The sequence below is a fragment of the Mustelus asterias genome, chromosome 8 (genome assembly GCF_964213995.1).
Source record: "Mustelus asterias chromosome 8, sMusAst1.hap1.1, whole genome shotgun sequence".
Classification (NCBI taxonomy): Eukaryota; Metazoa; Chordata; class Chondrichthyes; order Carcharhiniformes; family Triakidae; genus Mustelus; species Mustelus asterias.
In genome coordinates, this window is record NC_135808.1 from 130,620,404 (window position 1) to 130,642,391 (window position 21,988).

General features: G+C 47.1%; 1 protein-coding gene across 1 annotated transcript in view; it reads left to right on the forward strand.

The window, feature by feature from the left end:
* The first annotated feature begins 2,081 nt into the window (after nt 1-2,081).
* The window catches only part of LOC144497781 (adhesion G protein-coupled receptor L2-like), a 510,506-nt gene continuing 490,599 nt past the window's right edge, over nt 2,082-21,988 (forward strand). Inside the window, exon 1 of the mRNA XM_078219218.1 lies at nt 2,082-2,316. The gene's annotated coding sequence lies outside the window, so the exon portion shown is untranslated. The remainder of the gene's footprint in view (nt 2,317-21,988) is intronic.

Below are 21,988 nucleotides of genomic sequence, written 5' to 3' on the forward strand. Positions count from 1 at the left end.
TGAAGATACAAGACTGCAAGGAACTACAAAGGGTTATAAATGAAGCCCAGACCATCACACAAACCAGCTTCCCATCCATTGACTCCGTCTACACTTCCCACTGCTTCAGAACTGCAGCCAGCATAATCAAGGACCCCACGCACCCCGGACATTCTCTCTTTCACCTTCTTCCGTCGGGAAAAAGATACAAAAGTCTGAGGTCACGTACCAACCGACTCAAGAACAGCTTCTTCCCTGCTGCCATCAGACTTTTAAATGGACCTACCTCGCATTGAGTTGATCTTTCTTCGCATCCTAGCTATGACTGTAACGCTACATTCTTCATCCTCTCCTTTCCCTCTCCCCGATGTACTCTATGAACAGTATGTTTTGACTGTCTGCCGCATGAGACACTGTATACTAATACATATGACAATAATAAATCAAATCAAATCAAATCAAAAAGATAATTGCCGAGATGGAGAAGTGAAGCTCGGTGTAGCGACAGCATGTTACAGTTTCACTCAAGGAGCCCGAGTTGCTGTGGTAACATGCACTTTCACCTGCATGTTGTAGCCTGGAGCTTTGGACTGTGATGGTGGAGCCTCACATGGCTGACCAGGAATCTCTCCCACCCTCACCATCTGCCATTGACGTGTGTCAGAAGGAAGGAAGGATTTGCAGATTGATACTTAATCTGCTTGGCTGCGTTACGGACACCAGTTCCTTGGCCATCAGCCCCTGGGCTGGGAATTTCTTCACCCAGAGGGTGGTGAATGTGTGGAATTCTCTACCACAGAAAGTAGTTGAGGCCAAAACATTGTCTGATTTCAAGAAGAAATTAGATATAGCTCTTGGGGCTAAAGGGAATCAAGGGATATGGGGGGAAGGGGGGGGATCAGGATATTGAATTTGATGATCAGCCATGATCAAGATGCAGTAAGTAGTCTCACAACACCAGGTTAAAGTCCAACAGGTTAATTTGGTAGCATGAGCTTCAGCAGGTGAGTCAGTCCGAAAGCTCGTGCTACCAAATAAACCTGTTGGACTTTAACCTGGTGTTGTGAGGCTTCTTACTGTGCCCACCCCAGTCCAACGCCGGCGTCTCCACATTATGTATACAGTGAAAAGTATTGTTTCTTGTGCGCTATACAGGCAAAGCATACCGTTCATAGAGAAGGAAACGAGAGAGTGCAGAATGTAGTGTTACAGTCATAGCTAGGGTGTAGAGAAAGATCAACTTAATGCGAGGAAGGTCCATTCAAAAGTCTGACAGCAGCAGGGAGGAAACTGTTCTCGAGTCGGTTGGTAAGTGACTCAGACTTTTGTATCTTTTTCCCCGACGGAAGAAGGTGGAAGAGAAAATGTCCGGGGTGCATGGGGTCCTTAATTATGCTGGCTGCTTTGCCGAGGCAGCAGGAAGTGTAGACAAAGAAAATGGAAGGGAGGCTGATTTGTGTGATGGACTGGGCTACATTCACGACCTTTTGTAGTCCAACACCGGCATCTCCACATCATGGTCATAATGAATGGCGGAGCAGGCTCGAGGGGCCGAATGGCCTACTCCTGCTTCTATTTTCTATGTTTCTATGTTCTATGACTTGAACTCCAAGACTTTGGGGTTGCGAGGCAGGGGGTGCTCCCCACTGCGTGACAAGACCCTTCATTAAGAAGAATAGAAGAGAAACCAGCATAAAAAACCCTAGTCCCCTCGCTTGCTGCCACTTCCACTCAAGTTCAGAGTGTTAGTGTTGGCAATGTAGCATTTTAAAAATACCATTTTTTTTTAAATTAAGAAAAAAAACTAGGAATGGATCGATTTAAAAATAACACCTCGCTTCCCACCTCTCTCGGTTTAGAAACAGACAGGTTTGGAAAGCAGTCAAGGGTAGCAGAGGGTGCAGCCTGGTAAATTTTTATTTTAGACTGGCAGACTGCAGCAGTTGGTGTGGGTGAGTGAGGCATGGAGATGTGCCAAAGTCATTCCCGTCCAGACTGAGCCTGGGACTCCACGCCAGACTTTGCAGCCACTCCGCCTCTTCATTGCCACAGTGCCAGATTAACTTAAATGTATCTGCTGAAGTGGAGATAATCAATGCAAATCACAGTGGCTGTTGCAGCACAAATGGGGTACGTTTGATCCACAAAAGACTGAGTTTCGGGAGATCAGTCGTGGATCCCATGTCCCTGCCTCTTTCTATGGGGAGGGAAGAGAACGAACTGCAGGTCACACATACAGTAGTGACTGGATGTCCTTCCTCCACTTGGCTATTCTCCTCTCCCTCTCCTGTCTCTGAGGATCTAGATGTCTGCATGTCCTGACTCCAGTATCTAAAGGTAGGTCCAGTGATTCCGACAGTCTGTCATCTAAAGTCATCAGCCATTCAACTTCATTGTGGTCAATTTCTCTCTCTCAGTTGCAACTCACTGATAAACAGGCAGCCACAATTCTGTACACTTCCCCAAGTAGCTTCATACAATCGGTGCGGCTTTTCATCTCCGGGGCTGTTCTGAACTTACCAGCGATGGGGGCTGTTCAGAGATGAAGCGATGGTAAAGACAAGTCTTTCATAGTCCATGGTTAATTATCAGATGCTGTTTATCATTGCTCTGTGCTGAGTGTTAGAGATTGATTTAAACCTCCCTCCCGCCTCTGTGCTTTACAACTTTTTTTTTTGGGGGGGGGGAATGTTGCCATTAAGGACTGGTGTTAAATGGGAATTAGGAAGGGCTTTGGGGGAGAGGGCAATGTTGTTAGGTGTTGCAGTGAGGAGCAGTGTGTGTATTGCAAACACTCAGGTTAAACCCCCCCCGCCCCCCTCACTCACTCACTCAGCAGCGGCTGCGGTGTTTGAGTGAGAGGCATCTCCATCTCCCAAATCACTGGGAATTGCTCCGGCTTTCATTTCACTTCCCCCTCTCCCGCCGCATTATCCAAACTCGCAACTCACAACTCTCCTGCTCCTGGGAATTCCAAGGAGCAAAGGGGGGAGGGGGTGAGAAGGGGGTCTGGGTGGGGAGGGGAGTGGGAAACGGGGTCTGCGTGGAGACGGGGGAGTTTGGGAAGGGGGTTTGGGTCTGGATGGGAAGGGGGTCTGGATGGGAAGGGGGCCTGGCAGGAGAGGGGAGGGGGGTCTGGATGGAGAGGGGGTTTTGGGTGGAGGGAAGGGGAATGAGAAAGGGGTCTGGGGTTGGATGGGGTCTGGGTCCATTGGAATGAGAAGAGGATCTGGATGGGATGGGGTCTGGGTGGGATGGGGAGGGTGTCTGGGTAGGATGGGGAGGGGGGTCTGGGTGATATGGGGGGGGGGGTTGGGTGGGATGGGGGGGGGGGTTGGGTGGGATGGGGGTCTGGGTGGGATAGGGAGGGTTTTTTTGGCGGGATGGGTGTCTGGGTGGGATGGGGAGGGGGGTTTGGGTGATATGGGGGGGTTTGGGTGGGATGGGGGTCTGGGTGGGATAGGGAGGGGTTTTTTGGTGGGATGGGTGTCTGGGTGGGATGGGGAGGGGTTTTTGGGTGGGATGGGGTTTTGGTGGGATGGGGCGGTCTGGGTGGGAGGGGGGTTTGGGTGGGATGGGGTGCATCCCCATCTCCCTTTATTGTTGTTAGAAGCAGTGTAACGCCTGCAACTTTCTCTCTCTCTCTCTATCTCTGTCATTCGTGTGTGTGTTCGGCTGCGGCAGACTACACTTGCTTCTGAATATTGCCGGCACGTCTGGAGCCCTGTGGCTGTGCTCGGGGGTGGGGAAGGGAGAGTGTTGTCAGTGCTGGGCAAGGCAGCTGAACAGCCCCATGGCCCGCTGCTGAGTGCTGGCTGGCTGGACACAGGGCAGAGGCAGAAGCGGCTCCAGCTCCTCCATGCCCCTGTGATCACTGCCCCAGTGTCGAGGCAGGCTGCAAACTGGCACGCCACAGGATGCCTCGCATTCTTTATTTTTAAAGGCCAACCTTGGCATCAGAATAATTGGAAGCCAATGCTTTAGTAAAACAGCAGTTATTTTATTAAGCTGTACACTGGCAAGTTTACAGTTCAGATGATTCAATTCATAGCCATGGCTCCAAAGGCACCCCAAATAAAATATCAGTGCTGGACTTCTGGATGGCTGTGTGGATCATCTTTCTGGGCAGTCAGGTCCATTTTATTGTGACCTGATGTCTGAACCCTGTGTCTGAATGCTATCTGCTTCCCCCCGTCAAGGGGCTACTCATGGGTAAGGACAGCCCATAGCACAAAGAACAGAAAGTCCTAGGTTTAAATTCCAGGGACTGCTGCTGAGTTTGCAGGCAGTGGACTGGAGTGTTTTGCAATGGGGTCCATGCCTCCCTGGCTCAGGAGGTGTCGAAACTCACTCCTTGCTCTCCCTTGGTATTCAGTTCACAGGGTACATATGTGGAGGTGAAGCTCCCAACTTTGAACTGCCCACTGGCTGGATGTGCGCATCAAGAGTTCCTTTTAATATTACCAAGAGTGTGGGCAGTGGGAAATGCGTGGGCCTCTATCCATAAACTGCACAAATCTGTCCTGCCATGCACAGGAAGTACAACAATGTGCCCTACCCTTCAGAAAAAAGGGTCATTTCTCATGATGTAAAATGGGGACACCCTTGCATCTGTACTTGTACAGGATTTTGTTTATTGCTAAAGGAATAGAATATAAAGGTAAGGAAGTATTGTTGCAACTATACAAGGCATTGGTGAGGCCGCACCTGGAGTACTGTGCACAGTTTTGGTCTCCGTATTTGAGGAAAGATGTAGTGGCATTGGAGGCAGTTCAGAGGAGGCTCACTAGATTGACTCCAGAGATGAAGGGGTTTGTCGTGTGAAGAGAGATTGAACAGTTTAGGCCGATACTCGCTGGAATTTAGAAGAATGAGGGGAGATCAAATTGAGGTACACAAGATGATAAAAGGTACGGATAAAGTAGATGTGGAGCGGATGCTTCCGTTGGTGGGATGAGAGGTCAAGGTCTCAGGATGACCGGTAACAAATTTAAAACAGAGCTGAGGAGAAACTACTTCTCACAAAGGGTTGTGAATCTGCGGAATTCGCTACCCCAAAGTGCAGTGGATGCTGGGACAGTGAGTACATTTAAGGAGGGGTTAGGCAGATTTTTAATTGGTAATGGGTCGAAGGGTTATGGGGAGAAGGCAGGAAAATGGGGATGAGGAGCATATCAGCCATGATTGAATGGCGGAGCAGACTTGATGGGCCAAATGACCTAATTCTGCTCCTATATCTTATGAACTTCACAGCAGAACCCACCTTGATAGCCAAGTAAAAGTGGGAAGACATCCAGGGCAGAATGTTTGATTCCCACCAGAGGTGGAGGAGGTGGAAAATTACCAGCCAGTAATGATCTAGCAGTTGTGACCAGTCTTAATCTGACCTATTGCAAAAGCTTCCTTTGCGTTCTCTGACATACATTGGCAGCTGCCACCCCTGAAAGTGGCCTGCTGAGTGTTGGAGGGTCTGCTATTCGCCTCCCAGCCTTGAGAACCTGCCCACTGCCCTGCATGCTCCCTGGCCCACGAGAAAATGAATGTTGCATTAGGTGCCAATGCAATCGGGACCCAGAAATGCACCTGAATTTGGGGCCCTGGCACCAGAAGTATAAGTATAAGACAGAAGTATAAGTATAAGACAGAATTCCCACTCACCTGAAGAAGGGGCTCAGAGCCTCGAAAGCTTGTGTGGCTTTTGCTACCAAATAAACCTGTTGGACTTTAACCTGGTGTTGTTAAACTTCTTACCAGAAGTATAATCCAGCCTCCCTAAAGTCTTTTGCAAAATGTGCATTATAACCGGAGCTCTATCCATGCAATGTTTCAGCTGCTATTGGGTACATCAACATTTCACTCTGCTAATTCTTGAAGTTTTCTCATAGAAACTAGGAGCAGGAGTAGGCCATTCAGCCCTTCGAGCTTGCTCCGCCATTCATTTTGATCATGGCTGATCATCGAATTCAATATCCTGATCCCCTCTTCCCCCCCATATCCCTTGATCCCTGTAGCTCCCGCTAGCTGACTTTCATACTCTATTTTTCCCTTCTTAATCAATCTCTTGGTCCTCCTTTGCTGAATTTTAATCCTCAGGCCTATTGCTTTTTCTTGCCAATTTGTATGTTTCTTCCTTGAATCTGATACTATCTCTAATTTCCCTTGTAAGCCATGGTTTGGCCACAATTCCCTTCCCACTCTTGCGCCAAACTGGAATAATAAACTTCTGGAGTTCACCCATTCATTCTTTAAATGCCTGCCATTGCCTGTCCACTGTCTTTCCTTTCAGCAATGTTTCCCAATTCGTGCCTCATACCATCATAGTTACCTTTCTTGAGATTCAGGACCCTGGTCTTAGAATCAACTACATCACAATGCACCTTGACAAAGAATTCTACCATATTATGGTCACTCATCCCCATGGGCTCTTTCACAAGTAAATTGCCAACTAAACCTTTGTCATTGTATAACACCCAGTCCAATATGGCCTGTTCCCTTGTCGGCTCCTCAAAGTATTGCTCCAGAAAACCATCCCCTATACACTCCAGAAATTCCTCCTCTATTGTACTGTGACTAATTTGACTCTCCCAATCTAAATGCCGATTAAAGTCGCCCATAATCACAGATGTTCCTTTAACACATGCATCTCTGATTTCCTGTCTAATGCTTTTCCCAACATTACCCCTACAGTTTGGTGGCCTGTACACCACCCCATCAATGTTTGCTGCCCCTTGTTGTTTCTTAACTCCATCCACACAGATTCCACATCATCAGAATATCTTTCCTCAATATTGTGTCAATATCATCGTTAATCAACAATGCAACTCGACCACCTTTTCCTTTCTGCCTGTCCTTCCTAAATGCTGAATAGCCTCAATGTTTAGTTCCCATCCTTGCTCACCTTGGAGCCACGTTTCCATAATGCCAACTGTATCATATCCTTTACATCTATCTGTGCAACTAATTCATCTATTTTGTTTCGAATGTTCTGAGCATTCAGGTACAAAACCTTAAGGTGGACACTTTTAACATTTATTTTCCCTTTCCTACTGTTTTTTATTCAGTCATTATCTGACTCTGGCCCTTGATTTCTCTGCCTATCACTTTCCTTATTGTCCGTACTATCTTTTCCTCTTGTTCTTAACTCCCCCTGCTCTAAATCCTTGCAAAGGTTTCCATTCCCCCGCCATATTAATTTAAACCCTTCCCAAACGCCCCCCCCCCCGGCTAACCCCCGAAGCACATCAGTCCCGATCCTGCCCAGGTGTAACCAGTCCAGTTTGTACAGGTTCCACCTCCTCCAGAACAGATCCCAATGCCCTCGGAATCTGAAACCATTCCCCTCACACCACACGTATTCATCCTATGTATCCTGCTGTTTCTACTCTGACTATAGCACGTGGTACAGGTAGTAATCCTGAGATTTTGCTACCTTTGAGGTCCTACAGTTGCTTGCTTCCAAACTCCCTGTATTCTGCTTTTAGGACCCCATCCCTTTTTTTTACCTATGTCGCTTGTACCAACGTGTACTATGACCACTGGCTGTTCACCCTCCCCCTTCAGAATACCCTGCAGCTGCTCCGAAACATCCTTGACCCTCGCATCAGGGAGGCAACGTACCATCCTGGAGTCTCATTTGCTGCCAAAGAAAGGCCTGTCTATTCCCCTGACAGTTGAATCCCCTGTAACGATTGCATTCCCACACTGTTTACTCCTCCTCTCTGCAGCACAATCAAGCATGGCGCAATGGATTTGGCTGTTGCTGTTTTCTTCTGAAAGGCCATTCCCCTCAATGGTATCCAAAGCAGGATATCTGTTTTGCAGGGGAATAGTCACAGGAGATTCCTGCACTGCCTGCCTAGCTCTCTTGCTCTGCCTGGTGGTCACCCATTCCCTTCCTGCCGATGGAGTCGGAACCTCTTGATCCCAGCATGGCGAGGTGCTGCTGACTTGTAAAACGGGAACAATAGTGGGCCACTCAGCCTATCGTTTTTACATTAATAGTTTTATTCAATCCCAATCCTTAGCCTTTATTTCCCAACCATTAGTATCCCTATTGATAGAGCTTTTTCCGCTGCCTTGATTGTTTGATCATGTCAGGATGTTACTGGTGATTTTGGGTTGTCCTTGCATTTCAATTGTTATCCATTTTAAAGCAGTTGAGAAGGCCAGCTGGAAATAAAAAATGGACCTCCTTGGTTTAACAGCAAAGACACAGAATACAAAAGCAACAAACCGGCAATGAACTTTTATAAAACACTAGTTAAACCTCAGCTAGAATATTATGTCCAATTATTTGCACCGTAGATTTGGGAAGAATGTCAAATCCTTAGCGTGAGTGCCAGGCAGGTTTAGAAGAATGGTTACCGGGGGTGGGATGCTTCATTTCACTGGCGAAGCGGCAAGGACGACACGGTGGCACAGTGGTTAGCACTGCTGCCTCACAGCGCCAGAGACCCAGTGTGGAGATCTGAGTCTGTGTGGAGATTGCACATTCTCCCCGTGTCTGCATGGGTTTCGTCCGGGTGCTCTGGTTTCCTCCCACAGTCCATAGATGTGCGGGTTAGATCGATTGGCCATGCTAAATTGACGCCTGTGTCAGGGGGATTAGCAGGATAAATACGTGGGGTTATGGGGATAGGGCCAGGGTGGGATTGTGGTCGGTGCAGACTCGATGGGCCAAATGGCCTCCTTTGGCACTGTAGGGATTCTATGATTCTATGAAGCTGGGATTGTTCTCCTTAAAGCAGGGAAGGTTAAGCGGCGATTATAAAGGAATTCAAAACTGTGAGGACTTTTGCTACAGAAGATGGAGAGAAACTTTCCATTAGCAGGTGGGCCAGTAACCAACATTGCTTTTACACAGCACATTGTAACTTTCAAGTGGATGCACTGTATGGTTGAAAAGGAACATTTTGTGGGCTATGCAGAAGGGGCCAGGGCATGGCATTTATCGGGTTACTCCAAGAGCTGGTGCAAGTTTAATGGGCTGAATGAACTTCTTCTGTATATGATTCAAAGATTCCATTCCAGTGCTGGGCACATTGACTTGGGGAGATCCTCATTAACTCAACTAATTGTATAGGGCATTGGTGAGGCCACACCTGAAGTATTGTGTACAGTTTTAGTGTCTTTATCTGAGGAAGGATGCTGTTGCTATAGAGGGAGTACAGCAAAGGTTTACCAGGCTGATTCCTGGGATGGTGAGTCTGTCATATGAGGAGAGACTAAATCAGTTAGGGTTATATTCATTGGAGTTTAGAAGAGTGAGAGGGGATCTCATAGAGACTTATAAAATTCTAACAGGGTTAGACACGGTAGATTCAGAAAGAATGTTCCAAACAGTGGGGGAGTCCAGAACTAGGGGTCATAGTTTGAGGATAAGGGGTAAACCTTTTAGGACTGAGATGAGGAGAAATTTCTTCACCCAGAGGGCGGTGAATGTGTGGAATTCACGACCACAAAATGTAGTTGAGGCCAAAACGTTGTCTGATTTCAAGAAGATATTAGATATAGCTCTTGGGGCTAAAGTGATCAAGGGATATGGGAGGAAGGGGGGATCAGGATATAGAATTCAATGGATCAGCCATAATCAAGATGATTGGCGGAACATGCTCGGTGGGCTGAATGGCCTACTCCCGCTTCTAGTTTCTATGTTGACCATTTTTATGTGCTCAATCTGAATGGCATATGTTGGCATGTTCAAACTAGCGGACTGTAAAAGTCAAGTCTATTCTTATCCTCACTCGCACACACTCTGGCAATGACGGGCATTGGATTGCAACGGGGAGTCAGAAACCTGTGTGAGTCCCTCATTGGTGTGGAGATGCAAGATCTGGGTTGGTTGTACTCCATAACATCCGCCTAGGGACATTTCTCGTTGGTGTGGCTCACTGTCACCAAGTTGTTGGAGAAGCGTTTATGTATGATCAATGAAGGATTCAGAGGAATCCTGGCTGAGCCCTTTTTTGTTTGGTTTGCCAGTACCCAAGTGCCCTGCTCCAGTGTTAGACCATGTATTTCAGAGCAGACTCTCATGCTGATGCTTCCAAGGAAAATTTGAGTTGGAGCCCCGTTGGTTAAAGTGCAAAATGGAAGCAAGCTGGGTTGGTTTTAATAATCGGAATTTTGTACGGACCGCTGGATTTAAACTTAATATTAAATCCATTACCTGTGGATTTGTGCTGTGACTTGCAGTGATTATCAATCATCGCTGCCCTGTGCCAGTCCCTTCATATTAAGGAGGCAACACAATTCTGTTGTCAAGGCAATCAAGTGTTAAGAGCTCATTGTGTGTACCCGATGCCCTTATATTTGAATCTCGGTTGTTGACTGACTGGAGCACAGCTGCCAGTCATTGCAGTTAAGATCTCTCTCTAGAATTGCTTACCTCTAGCAGTAAGACAGCGAAAAAAAACGTCAAAACTATTCCGGTAAAAATGTGACATAGTCTCTTTTGACTGATATTTTCCTATCATCCTTGCCCAGTCTGGATAAAGTAGACCGTGATGACTTCAACCAGGCTAACAAGGTTGGCTTGCTAGAGCACGAACTATCTGATGAGTCATTCGCCTGGCGCGGAACAGGGCGGGGGGGAGGGGGGGTGGTGGGAGGAGGACCTCCTTGTGAATCTGCTCCTGGGCCTGGCGAGGCGAGCCATCAACAGGTCCAGGCAGTGGGCGATCGACGGGGTCGTCCATCCCGACTGTCTGCCCTCTACCACGGCTATATTTGCGGCCAGGTGTCCCTGGAGAGGGAGTATGTAGTGTCCATGGGCGCAGTTGAAACCTTCTGTGCCCACTGGGCACCGCAGGTGCTGGGGTGCATTATAGACCCCGATAACCACACTTTGATTTGATGTTTTAAGTCTCCTTTCTACTTTGATTTTTGGCTCGGGCGGGTTCCCCTCTTTTTGGGGAGCTGCCCCTTTTAATTTGTCCCTTAATTAATTTGATTTTTTGTAATTGGTTGGTACACAAAAAGAAGTACCTCATGAATCTTAATAGGTGTCTCTGGAGAGGGAGCATGCGGTGTCCACGGGCGCGGTTGACGTCTTCCGTGACCGCTGGGCACCGCAGGGGCTGGCGTGTATTATCGACCCCGATAATCACCTTTTGGTTTGATGTTTTAAGTTTCCTTTCGACTTTGTTTTTGGTTCGGGCTGTTCCCCCTTGCTTTTGGGGAGCTGCCCCTTTTCATTTGTCCCTAAGTTAATTTGAGTTCGTTTACTTGGTTGGTGTCGAAAGAAATACCTCATGAATCTTAATTAATGGTTAAATCAGGGAGCCTCATGCTCCCTATTTAAAGCAGGTGTGTCAGACTCCCAGCCTGCATTCAGCAGAGAGCAACTGGAGAGCTGGCTGTGTACAGATGCATGGTGTAAATAAAGTAACTTGGTGATGGGACTTTTGCCTCTGTGGAATTATTACATCGACGTGGAGCGGATGCTTCTGCTGATGGGGCATGGTAGGACGAGAGGTCATAGTCTTTTATAAGGGGTAGCAAATTTAAAATAGAGTTGAGGAGAAACTACTTCTCCCAAAGAGTTGTGAATATGTGGAATTCGCTGCCCCAAAGTGCGGTGGATGCTGGGACAGTGAGTAAATTTAAGGAGGAGTTAGACAGATTTTTAATTGGTAATGGGTTGAAGGGTTATGGGGAGAAGGCAGGAAAATGGGGATGAGGAGCATATCAGCCATGATCCAATGGTGGAGCAGACCCGATGGGCCGAATGGCCTAATTCTGCTCCTATATCTTATGAACTTTGTAGTTATTATTAATTTAGAAGCAAAATATTGCAGGTGCTGGATATCTGAAATAAAAATGAACAATTGGAAACCCCCAGCAGGCCAGGCAGCCTCTGTGGAGAAAACTAATGTCCCCTGGTCACTGGGCTAACATTGAGAGTGAGTGTTGGCAGGCTATTCAGCATAAGAGTTGAGCATGCTCATGTCCTCGCACCCAATGCCCTCGCAAATATTGATGTGGAGATGCCGGCGTTGGACTGGGGTAAACACAGTAAGATGTTTACCAGTACCAGGTTAAAGTCCAACAGGTTTATTTGGTAGCAAAAGCCACAAGCTTTCGGAGCCTTAAGCTCCTTCTTCAGGTGAGTGGGAATTCTGTTCACAAACAGGGCATATAAAGACACAAACTCAATTTACAGAATAATGGTTGGAATGCGAATACTTACAGCTAATTAAGTCTTAAAGGTACAAACAAACAATGTGAGTGGAGAGAGCATTAAGACAGGTTAAAGAGATGTGTATTGTCTCCAGACAGGACAGCCAGTGAGATTCTGCAAGTCCAGGCAAGCTGTGGGGATGACAGATAGTGTGACATGAACCCAATATCTCCGTTGAGGCTGTCCTCATGTGTGCGGAACTTTTGCCAGCATGAGTTATTAGATCATGAACTGAAAAACAAGGCAATACTGACTGGGTGGCACGGTGGCACAGTGGTTCGCACTGCTGCCTCACAGCGCCAGGGACCTGGGTTCGATTCTGGCCTTGGGTCACTGTCTGTGTGGAGTTTGCATGTCCTCCCTGTGTCTGTGGTTTTCTCCGGATGCTCCGGTTTCCTCCCACAGTCTAAAGATGTGTGGGTTAGGTGGATTGACCATGCTAAATTGCCCCTAGTGTCAGGGGGATTAGCAGGGTAAATATGAGGGGTTATGGGAATAGGGCCTGGGTGTGATTGTGGTCAGTGCAGACTCAATGGGCCGAATGGCCTCCTTCTGCACTGTAGGGATTCTATGGACCCGGGTTCAATTCCAGCCTCAGGTGACTGCGTGGAGTTTGCACGTTCTGCCTGTGTATGCGTGGTTTTCCTCTGGGTGCTCCAGTTCCCTACCACAGTCAAAAGATGTGTGGGTTAAGTTGTTTGGCCACATTCAATTGCCCCTTAGTGTGAGGGAGTAGCAAAGTAAATACGTGGGGTTATAGGGATAGGGCTTGGGTGGGATTGTTGGTGGTGCAGACTCGATGGGCCGAATGGCCTCCTTCTGCACTGTAGGGATTCTATGACTGACAACCCTACCGAACCTAACGTTTAGAAAACCGTTTACAATACTCCCCTCTGACAGCTGAGCTAAATTTAGCTAATTAATACAGACTAGTGTATCCAACCTGAATATACCTCGTCAGAAGGGCTCAACGAAAAAGGCTAAACTCATTGAGCCATTGGAAAGGCATCAAGTAACGTGACAGTGTTACTACATGTTCCTTTCCCACAAACAGCCACGAGCAATATTTTGCACTTTTGTGATTGATTTCCAACTCTCAACGGCTCACAAAGCGCAGACCTGTGACCCTCTGCTTTCAAACATTGTAAAACATATAGAAACATAGAAACTGGAAGCAGGAGTAGGCCGATCGGCCCTTCGAGCCTGCTCCGCCATTCATTTTGATCATGGCTGATCATTGAATTCAATATCCTGATTTTCCCCCCTTCCCTCCTATCCCTTGATCTCTTTAGTCCCAAGATCTCTATTTTTTTTATTCACACGTGGGTCATGGGCGTCGCTGGCTGGCCAGCATTTAATGCCCATCTCTAGTTGCCCTTGAGAAGGTGGTGGTGAGTTGCCTTCTTGAATCGCTGCAGTCCCCGTGCTGTGGGTTGACCCACAATGCCGTTAGGGAGGGAATTCCAGGATTTCAACCCAGCGATTGCGAAGGAATGGTGATATATTTCCAAGTCAGGACGGTGAGTGGCTTGGAGGGGAACTTGCAGGTGGTGGTGTTCCTATGTATCTGCTGCCCTTGTCCTTCTAGATGGAAGTGGTCATGGGTTTGGAAGGTGCTGTCTAAGGATCTTTGGTGAATTGCTGCAGTGCATCTTGTAGATAGTACACACTGCTGCTATTGAGCGTCAGTGGTGGAGGGACTGGCCTCCACTGCATTCTGTGGTGGTGAATTCCACACATTTACCACCCTCTGGTTGAAGAAATTTCTCCTCATCTCAGTCCTAAAAGGTTCACCTCTTATCCTCAAACAATGACCCTTAGTCCTGGACTCCACCGCCATCGGGAACATTGTAATCCTCCAAATGCTTGCGGTTTCTACATGAGTTGTGTGAGTTTCCAAAGGTGTGACAGTCAATGCTGTTATGAGGAGCGTGTTAGCAGATGTTAAACGTCTATCCACTGACGAAATGGCCACCGATCTTGACGACCACCCCCCCGCCCCTCCCCCCCACCCCATCATGCACCAAAGGGTTTTAAGAAGCCACAACAGAAATTTCCCCCCAACCAACAAAAACAAAAAAGAAATGGGTGAAATGTATTTCGAACCTGGACATCTCCAAACTTGGTGCAGGCAGTTATGTTGTATACAGCAAGAGTGAGATGAAATGAGGAGAAAGAGAGAGAGAACAGGAGTTAATAGAAACTTTCTGAACTTGTTTATTCATGTGGTTTTAAATTATTTCCCAAAGAATTTTTGTTTCCGGCAAGCATTGAAAGGCCAACTGTTAGAAAGCAGTGCAAAGTCTAAGAAAATCCGTCTTGTCAATGTTGCCTTTGATCACCTGTCACTTATTCTCTTCACAAATGATATATCCTCTACCTTGTGAAATGTCCTTGATGTATTTTTCTAAATTTAACTGTATCGTATAAATTATAGTTCTGAAAGTGGTTAACTTGGATTTCACTTGAGTCAGGATATTCACTTGTTTTTTTTATTTGTACGACCTGGATTTAAAATTGTAATTATCAGGATTTTGTAACCATATATGTGGATTAGATTCAAGTGCTTAGCTCCTTCAATGAGTTAGCACTACATTATGGGCTGAATAACCTTCTGTGTACTATGAAGGCATGGTGGCACAGTGGTTAGCACCGCTGCCTCAGCGCCAGGGGCCCAGGTTCAATTCCTAGCCCTGGTGACAATGTGGAGTTTGCATGTTCTCCTCTTGTCTGTGTGGGTTTCCTCAGGTGCTCTGATTTCCTCCCACACTTCAAAGATGTGCAGGTTAGATGGATTGGCCATCTAAATTGACCCTTAGTGTCCCAAGATGTGTAGGTTAGGGAGATTGGCGGGGTTTATTTAGATATTAGTCACAAGTAAGGCTTACATTAACACCGCAATGAAGTTACTGTGAAATTCTCCGAGTCGCCACAGTCCGACGCCTATTCGGATCAAAGCACCGAACCAGCACGTCTTTCAGACTGTGGGAGGAAACCAGAGCACCCGGAGCAAGCCCATGCAGACACGGGGAGAACATGCAGACTCCGCACAGACAGTGACCCCAAACTGGGAATCGAACCTGGGTCCCTGGCGCTGTGAGGCAGCAGTGCTAACCACTGTGCCAGGGACCCGGGTTACGGGGATTGGGTGGGTAACATGCCCTGTTGGAGAGTCGGCGCAGGCTCGATAGGCTGAATGACCTCCTTCTGCACTGTAGGATTTGTAAGAGTCTCCGAAAAACTCTTGATTGTTTTAAGATAGGGTGGCATGGTTTGCATGGAAGGAAGAGCTCGACTGAAAAATGTTGAAAGTGCTGCAAAGCAGTTTGATTTTGAGCTTTAATTTCATATCGATGTCTGCCTGTTGGAAGGTTCAGAAACCCTTCTGAAAATGACAAAGGCATCGTTTTGAGAGCTCACTCTTGTTTTGCAGTGGTCCAGACTTTTCATTTGCTAAATTGATTCCATTTTGTAATGCCTTAATCTGATCTTTTGGAATTAGGGATTTTTAACATGATTCAAAAGAGCAGCATTGCATCTCAAATACCACAATGACCCACATTGACCATATTGTTGCTTTCTTTCCCCCCTTCTCCCTTCTCCCATTATTTCCCCAGCTTGTGCGGGATATCCGTAGGGAGGGGATAAGCAATTATTACCGTGTGTGCGAATAGGAAAACATTGGTTGAGATTTTCTGACACTTCCTGCCAGTGAGGTCTTCTGGTCCCACCGAAGGCAAATCCCCCCCCCCCCCCCAACCCCCACCCTCCCTGCCTCCCCACTCCCATCCCCTCCTTGGCAGGTCGGGCAAGCCATGCAAAATGACATAGACATCGGCAAGACTGGAAAATCCTGCCAGCGGCCAACGGTGAGGCATCTCCACTGCTGGAAAACATGTCACTGAGGAGCGATTTTGGGGGGGGGGGAGTTGGGGAGAGGGGGCGGGGGTGGTGGGAGGGAGAGGGAAGTGGGTGGGCTTCCTGCCCAAAAGTCTTAACCTTGATAATCATTCCTGCCAATGAACAAAGAATAAAGAACAGTACAGCACAGGAAACAGGCCCTTCGGCCCTCCAAGCCTGTGCCACTCATTGGTCCAACTAGACCATTTGTTTATATCCCTCCATTCCCAGACTGCTCATATGATATCCAGGTAAGTCTTAAACGATGCCAGTGGGTCTGCCTCCACCACCCTACTTGGCAGCACATTCCAGGCCCCTAGCACTCTCTGTGTAAAAAAACGTCTTAAAGATACAGACAATGCATCTTTAAGATCTGGTTGGCTGTAGAGATTCGCATTCTAATCAGTATTCTGTAACTTGATTTTGTGTCTCTGTGCCCTGTTTGAGAGCAGATTTCCACTCCATCTGACGAAGGAGCAGCACTCTGAAAGCTAATGGCATTTGCTACCAAATAAACCTGTTAGACTTTAACCTGGTGTTGTTAAAACTCTCACTGTGTTTACCCCAGTCCAACGCCGGCATCTCCACATCAATGTTAATCCTGACCAGTGCTTCCCAGGTTAATCGCTCCACTATTGGCAGCCATTTATACCTAGCCAACCTCCCTCCCTAATTTTTTTCTGCCTCGCTACATCTCTCCTTCTTTGCAGATGCTCTTTGAAGCTCACCCTTTTGACCAAGCTGCTGGTGACCTGTTCCAATATCTCCACGTGCAGCTCAGTGCCAAATTGAGATGGAATGTTGCCCCAGTGAAATGTTTTGGAATTTGTTGCTATGTTCGAGGCTTGACATAAATGCAAATTACTGCTGTTGCCACTTCAAGAGTTCAGATCAATAGATTGTTTTTGTTGGATGCATGGGAGTCAAAGTTGCAAATGGAACTGAGATACAAATCAGCTATTATCAAACTGGATGGTGAAACAGGCTTGAGATGCTGAACGGCCTCCCCCTACACTATTAACATTCAGCAAGATGAGAGTCACAGAATTCCCCCCATCATTAGTTTTATACCGTGTTATCACCAATATCTTATTCTCCCCTTGCATGCATTATGCTACAGAAGACATGTAACTGGACCCAACATCGATTCAAACTACTTATTGGGCAGAATGGCGGCACAGTGGTTAGCATTGCTGCCTCACAGTTCCAGGGACCCAGGTTCGATTCCCGGCTTGTGTCACTGTCTGTGCGGAGTTTGCACATTCTTCCCATGTCTGCGTGAATTTCCTCTGGTTGCTCCAGTTTCCTCTCACAGTCTGAAAGATATGTGGGTTAGGTGGATTGGCCATGTTAAAGTGCCCTTTAGTGCCAGGAAGACTAGCTAGGGTAAATACATAGACTTCTGGCGGTGGGGCTTGGATGGGATTGTGGTCGGTGCAGACTTGATGGGCTGAATGGCCTCCTTCTGCACAGTAGGGATTCTATGGATGTGCTGGTTAGGTGCATTGAAGGTGCTAAATTCTCCCTCCGTGTACCTGAACAGGCGCCGGAATGTGGCGACTAGGGGATTTTCATAGTAACTTCATTGCAGTGTTAATGTCAGCCTACTGACGACACTAATAAATAAACTCTAAAAAACGCAAGCGTTTTCAAACTCGTGCTTCACCAAATTTTAGAATTTTTAACTGACTTGCCAAAGCAGCTGAAGGAGGTGACTAAAATTTTGAAAAGAAAAGGTCAATCAGGAAATTATGATTAATAGACTGAGTTTGAAAAGCCTACAAGTTGCAAGAGGAAGGACGAGGAAAGATTATCTACACTGTAGCTGTCTCGGGAAGAGGTTGGTGTGATGATTCTTAATTTTGATTAGTGCGGCCGTAGTGAAGAATGTGCGCAATGATCTTTTAGTAACTCCACAGAAGCCAGGTGAGCAGATTCAGAGGTGCACTTTATAACGTGTTACTTTGTCCAAGGCGAGTCTCTCAGTGTGGCTATTTGTTAGAAATAGGGGGACGGGTTGGAGATTGAATTTAAACACTGCGGAGGAGGTGGTTCAGTGTTTCGTGCTCCTACAAAGTGAAGTTTCACATCGGGAATGGAGACTACCCAAAATTATCCCCTTGGACGGGTGTGTTAACCTTCACCTGTCATTTAGGCAACTAAAAATAAGAACAAAATACTGCAGATGCTGGAATCTGAAACAAAAACAGGAAATGCTGGAAAATCTCAGCAGATCTGACAGCATCTGTGGTGAGAGAGTACAATAAGAATTTTGGTATTTGCTACCAAATAAACCTGTTGCACTTTAACCTGGTGTTGTTAAAACTCTTACTGTGTTTACCCCAGTCCAACGCCGGCATCTCTACATCGTGAGAGAATAGAGCCAGTGTTTCAAGTCAGGGTGACCCTGCTGAAGAAGCTCTGCTCTTCTCTCCAGGTTCTGATAATGGATCATCCTGACTGAAAATGTGGGCTCTATTCTCCCTCCATAGATGCTGTCAGACCAGCTGAGATTTTCCAGCATTTTCTGTTTTTTGTTTCAGATCGACAAGGGCTAATGTCCTTTAGGGAAGGAAATCTGCCATCCTTACCTGGTCTGGCCTACATGTGACTCCAGAGTCGCAGCAATGTGGTTGACTCTCAACTGCCCTCCAAGGGTAACTAGGGATGGGTAATAAATGCTGACCAGCCAGCGACGCCCATGTCCCACAGATGAATAAATAAAAAATCCCCCAGTCACTTCACAAACGACAGGAAGCGTGCTCTGTTTTGACTTCAGAAGATCTGTCCAGGCAATCTGCCTCCTAACTGACCTCAGGATTTAAAACTTAAAGTCTATTTATTGTTAGTAATTAGTCTCACAACACAAGGTTAAAGTCCAGCAGGTTTATTTGGTAAGCACGAGCTTTCGGAGCGCCGCTCCTTCATCAGGAGAGGCGCTCCAAAAGCTCGTGCTACCAAATAAACCTGTTGGACTTTAACCTGGTGTTGTGAGACTACTTACTGTGCCCACCCCAGTCCAAAGTCGGCAACACCCCATCATATTTATTTTTAGTGTCACCAGTAGGCTTACATTAATACTGCAATGAAGTTACTGTGAAAATCCCCCTAATCGCCACACTTCGGCACCTGTTTGCGTACATTGAGGAAGAATTTAGCATGGCCAATGAATCTAAACAGCTCGTCTTTCGGACTGTGTCATAGAGTCATGGGGAGGAAACCGGAGCACCTCTCCACATAACTCAATATATTCACCCTAATGATTTCCCTATCAACAAGGAGCAAATTTAGCACGGCCAATCAACCTAACCAGCACGTTTCTCAGACTGCGGGAGGAAACCAGAGCACCCGGAGGAAACCCACGGGGAGAACGTGCAGACTCTGCACAGACGGTGACCCAAGCTGGGAATTGAACCCGGGTCCCTGGCGCTGTGAGGCAGCAGTGCTAACCACTGTGCCACCCCATTGTGCAGTGGTTGGTTTTTGTGGCCTTAAAGTGTCATGCCGACGAACCAACAACACTGCCTTTACAGCAGAACAATGCATTACACCGGGTAACGCTGAATTTGAAGGAGCTTTGAGTCACTTGTGCTTGTGAGTCACTTCCTCACTGCCCCCGACGTAAGTCACCCAATTGCCCTATGGATCATTATATTTCCTCCAACGCTTTGCGCCTTAAAATATGCTTGCTCTTGAGAGAAATGTGAAAGCCGCTGGTGCTCTTGGTATTTAATCCCAAACGTGCAAGCCCACAGGATCTCCTTGTGTTCACTTAGAGGACACGTAGAAGCATTGGGGAGTTGTGAAGGACTTGGTTTCAGTGCAGCCAAATGCCCAGGTAATTTCCAAAGATGGCGAGAGTCATTTTTCTGTAAAAGGAAATGTAATTTTTTTTATTTTCTTAAATCTTGTTTCCTTTAAGAATATTTGGGAAGCTTGTCCCCTCGGATGAATCTAATTGAGGTTGCTGAAATATTAAATGTCAAATTTGATGTACATTTCATCCCAGATTTATCCCTAATCTAATTGTGCAGTCGGAATTTTAATATCTTCTATGGAAAGTGGAACATGCTGTGATGCGACTCGGTAATAATTACTACTCTTTTTTTATAAAAAAACCCATAAATGATAAATGTTCAGAAGTCGCATCAGTGAGTAATGGATCTGGTGGTTCTTGGAACGGGGTGGTTGGGGGGCGAGGGGGGAGATTGGCCTTTTAAGAACAAAAGTAATTTATTGTGAGGGTCCAGTCTGGATCACCCTCTGTAGTTTACACACTCAGAGCGAGAAACCTTGACGGCAGTCATTAGTCTGCAATGTTCCGTCAGATGATGTGTATTCATTTAAACACTCACTAAATAGCAGTTTTTCACCCAATTTTCTCTCTTTCTTGTAACTGTCCAGTCCATACGTGTCTTTACAAAGGGTTTGGAATCAACGATTGAATGGTACAGCTGATGTGGCGTTTTGGAAATAATGCTGAGCAGGGGATAGGGCTGCAGACAAAAGTTGGCTTTGGACAGAACTGACCCCCATTGGGGTGGGGTGAAAGCAGGTTTCTTTCCTTTTGTGTGTGTGTGTGTGTAACCAGATTAGTTTTCTTAATATGTATAATTCTCTTGGTATGTTTTTTTAAAATTTGGCCAACATTGCTTTGTCAGTAGCCCTCATACCCCGGGAGCATGTATATTTTTTAAAAAGGCCTTTGCAGGTATTTCATATGCGATACGTGGAATCCCGACAGTGCAGAAGGAGGCCATTCAGCCCATTGAGTCTGCACCAACCACAGTCCCACCCATCCCCTATCCCCACAGCTCCATGTACTTACCCTAGCGAGTCCCCCTGACACTAAGGGGCAATTTAGCATGGCCAATCCACCTAACCCGCACATCTTTGGACTGAGGGAGGAAACCGGAGGACCCGGAGGAAACCTACGCAGACACGAGGGGAATGTGCAAACTCCACACAGATGGTGATCCAAGCCAGGAATTGAACCTGGGTCCCTGGCGCTGTGAGGCAGCAGTGCTAACCACTGTGCCACCATGCCACCCCTGTGAGTTTGGGGAAAACAAATTGCGTGGTTATAATGGGTGAAATCTTAACAAGATTGACAGTGTTGTTTCCGGCGAGACAACCGGTGTGTTTTCAGAGAAACTCTTTGCCCAAAATAAAATCAATGGGGGTGTGTTTCACGCCGTTATACGGGGATGCGGAGTCTCAACAAACCGGCAAAACCTGGCTGCTCAGAGATTGGGGCACCATCTTTAAAGGGCACCCCGATCAGAGCAGCGATAAACCTCACGCAAACTCCCCGTGTAGCTCTCGGGGTCTCCCCTCCCCACCCCAGACTGGAGCCAGCATTCACTTAGACCACACCCCCCCAATCCAAAATCATCGGCCCCTTGGCCCCTTCTCTCCCTACCCCCATCCAAATCACTACCGCTGGCACCCCGGCTCGTCTGTCTGCTCCAGGCACACAACCACATCTACATGAAACCCCCCCTCCCCCACCTTGAGGCTCATGTGGCCAACCTGGCAGTGCCAACATTGTGCTGGGGGTGGGGGGGGGGGGGCAGTGTCAGGGGTCATTGCCAGGGCACTGCCTGGCCATGTCCCTCATCCTCGAGGGGCTATACTTATCTTTACACCCTTGAGGAGAACTCCCCAACCACCACCACTACCACGATAGTTTCACGCCCATGTGAACCTGTGGTAAATTGGCACAGTTTGAAGAGATGGCAAGTGGTCAAGATATGGCGGGAGCTGGGGGTGGGGGTACATGTTAAACTGCATTCAAATACAGTTAAATCAGGTTCACACCCTGTCATCATCATAGCCTGTCATCATTGAATCCCTACAGTGCAGGAGGAGGCCCATCGAGTCTGCATCGACCACAATCCCAGCCAGGTCCTATACCCACAACTTCAT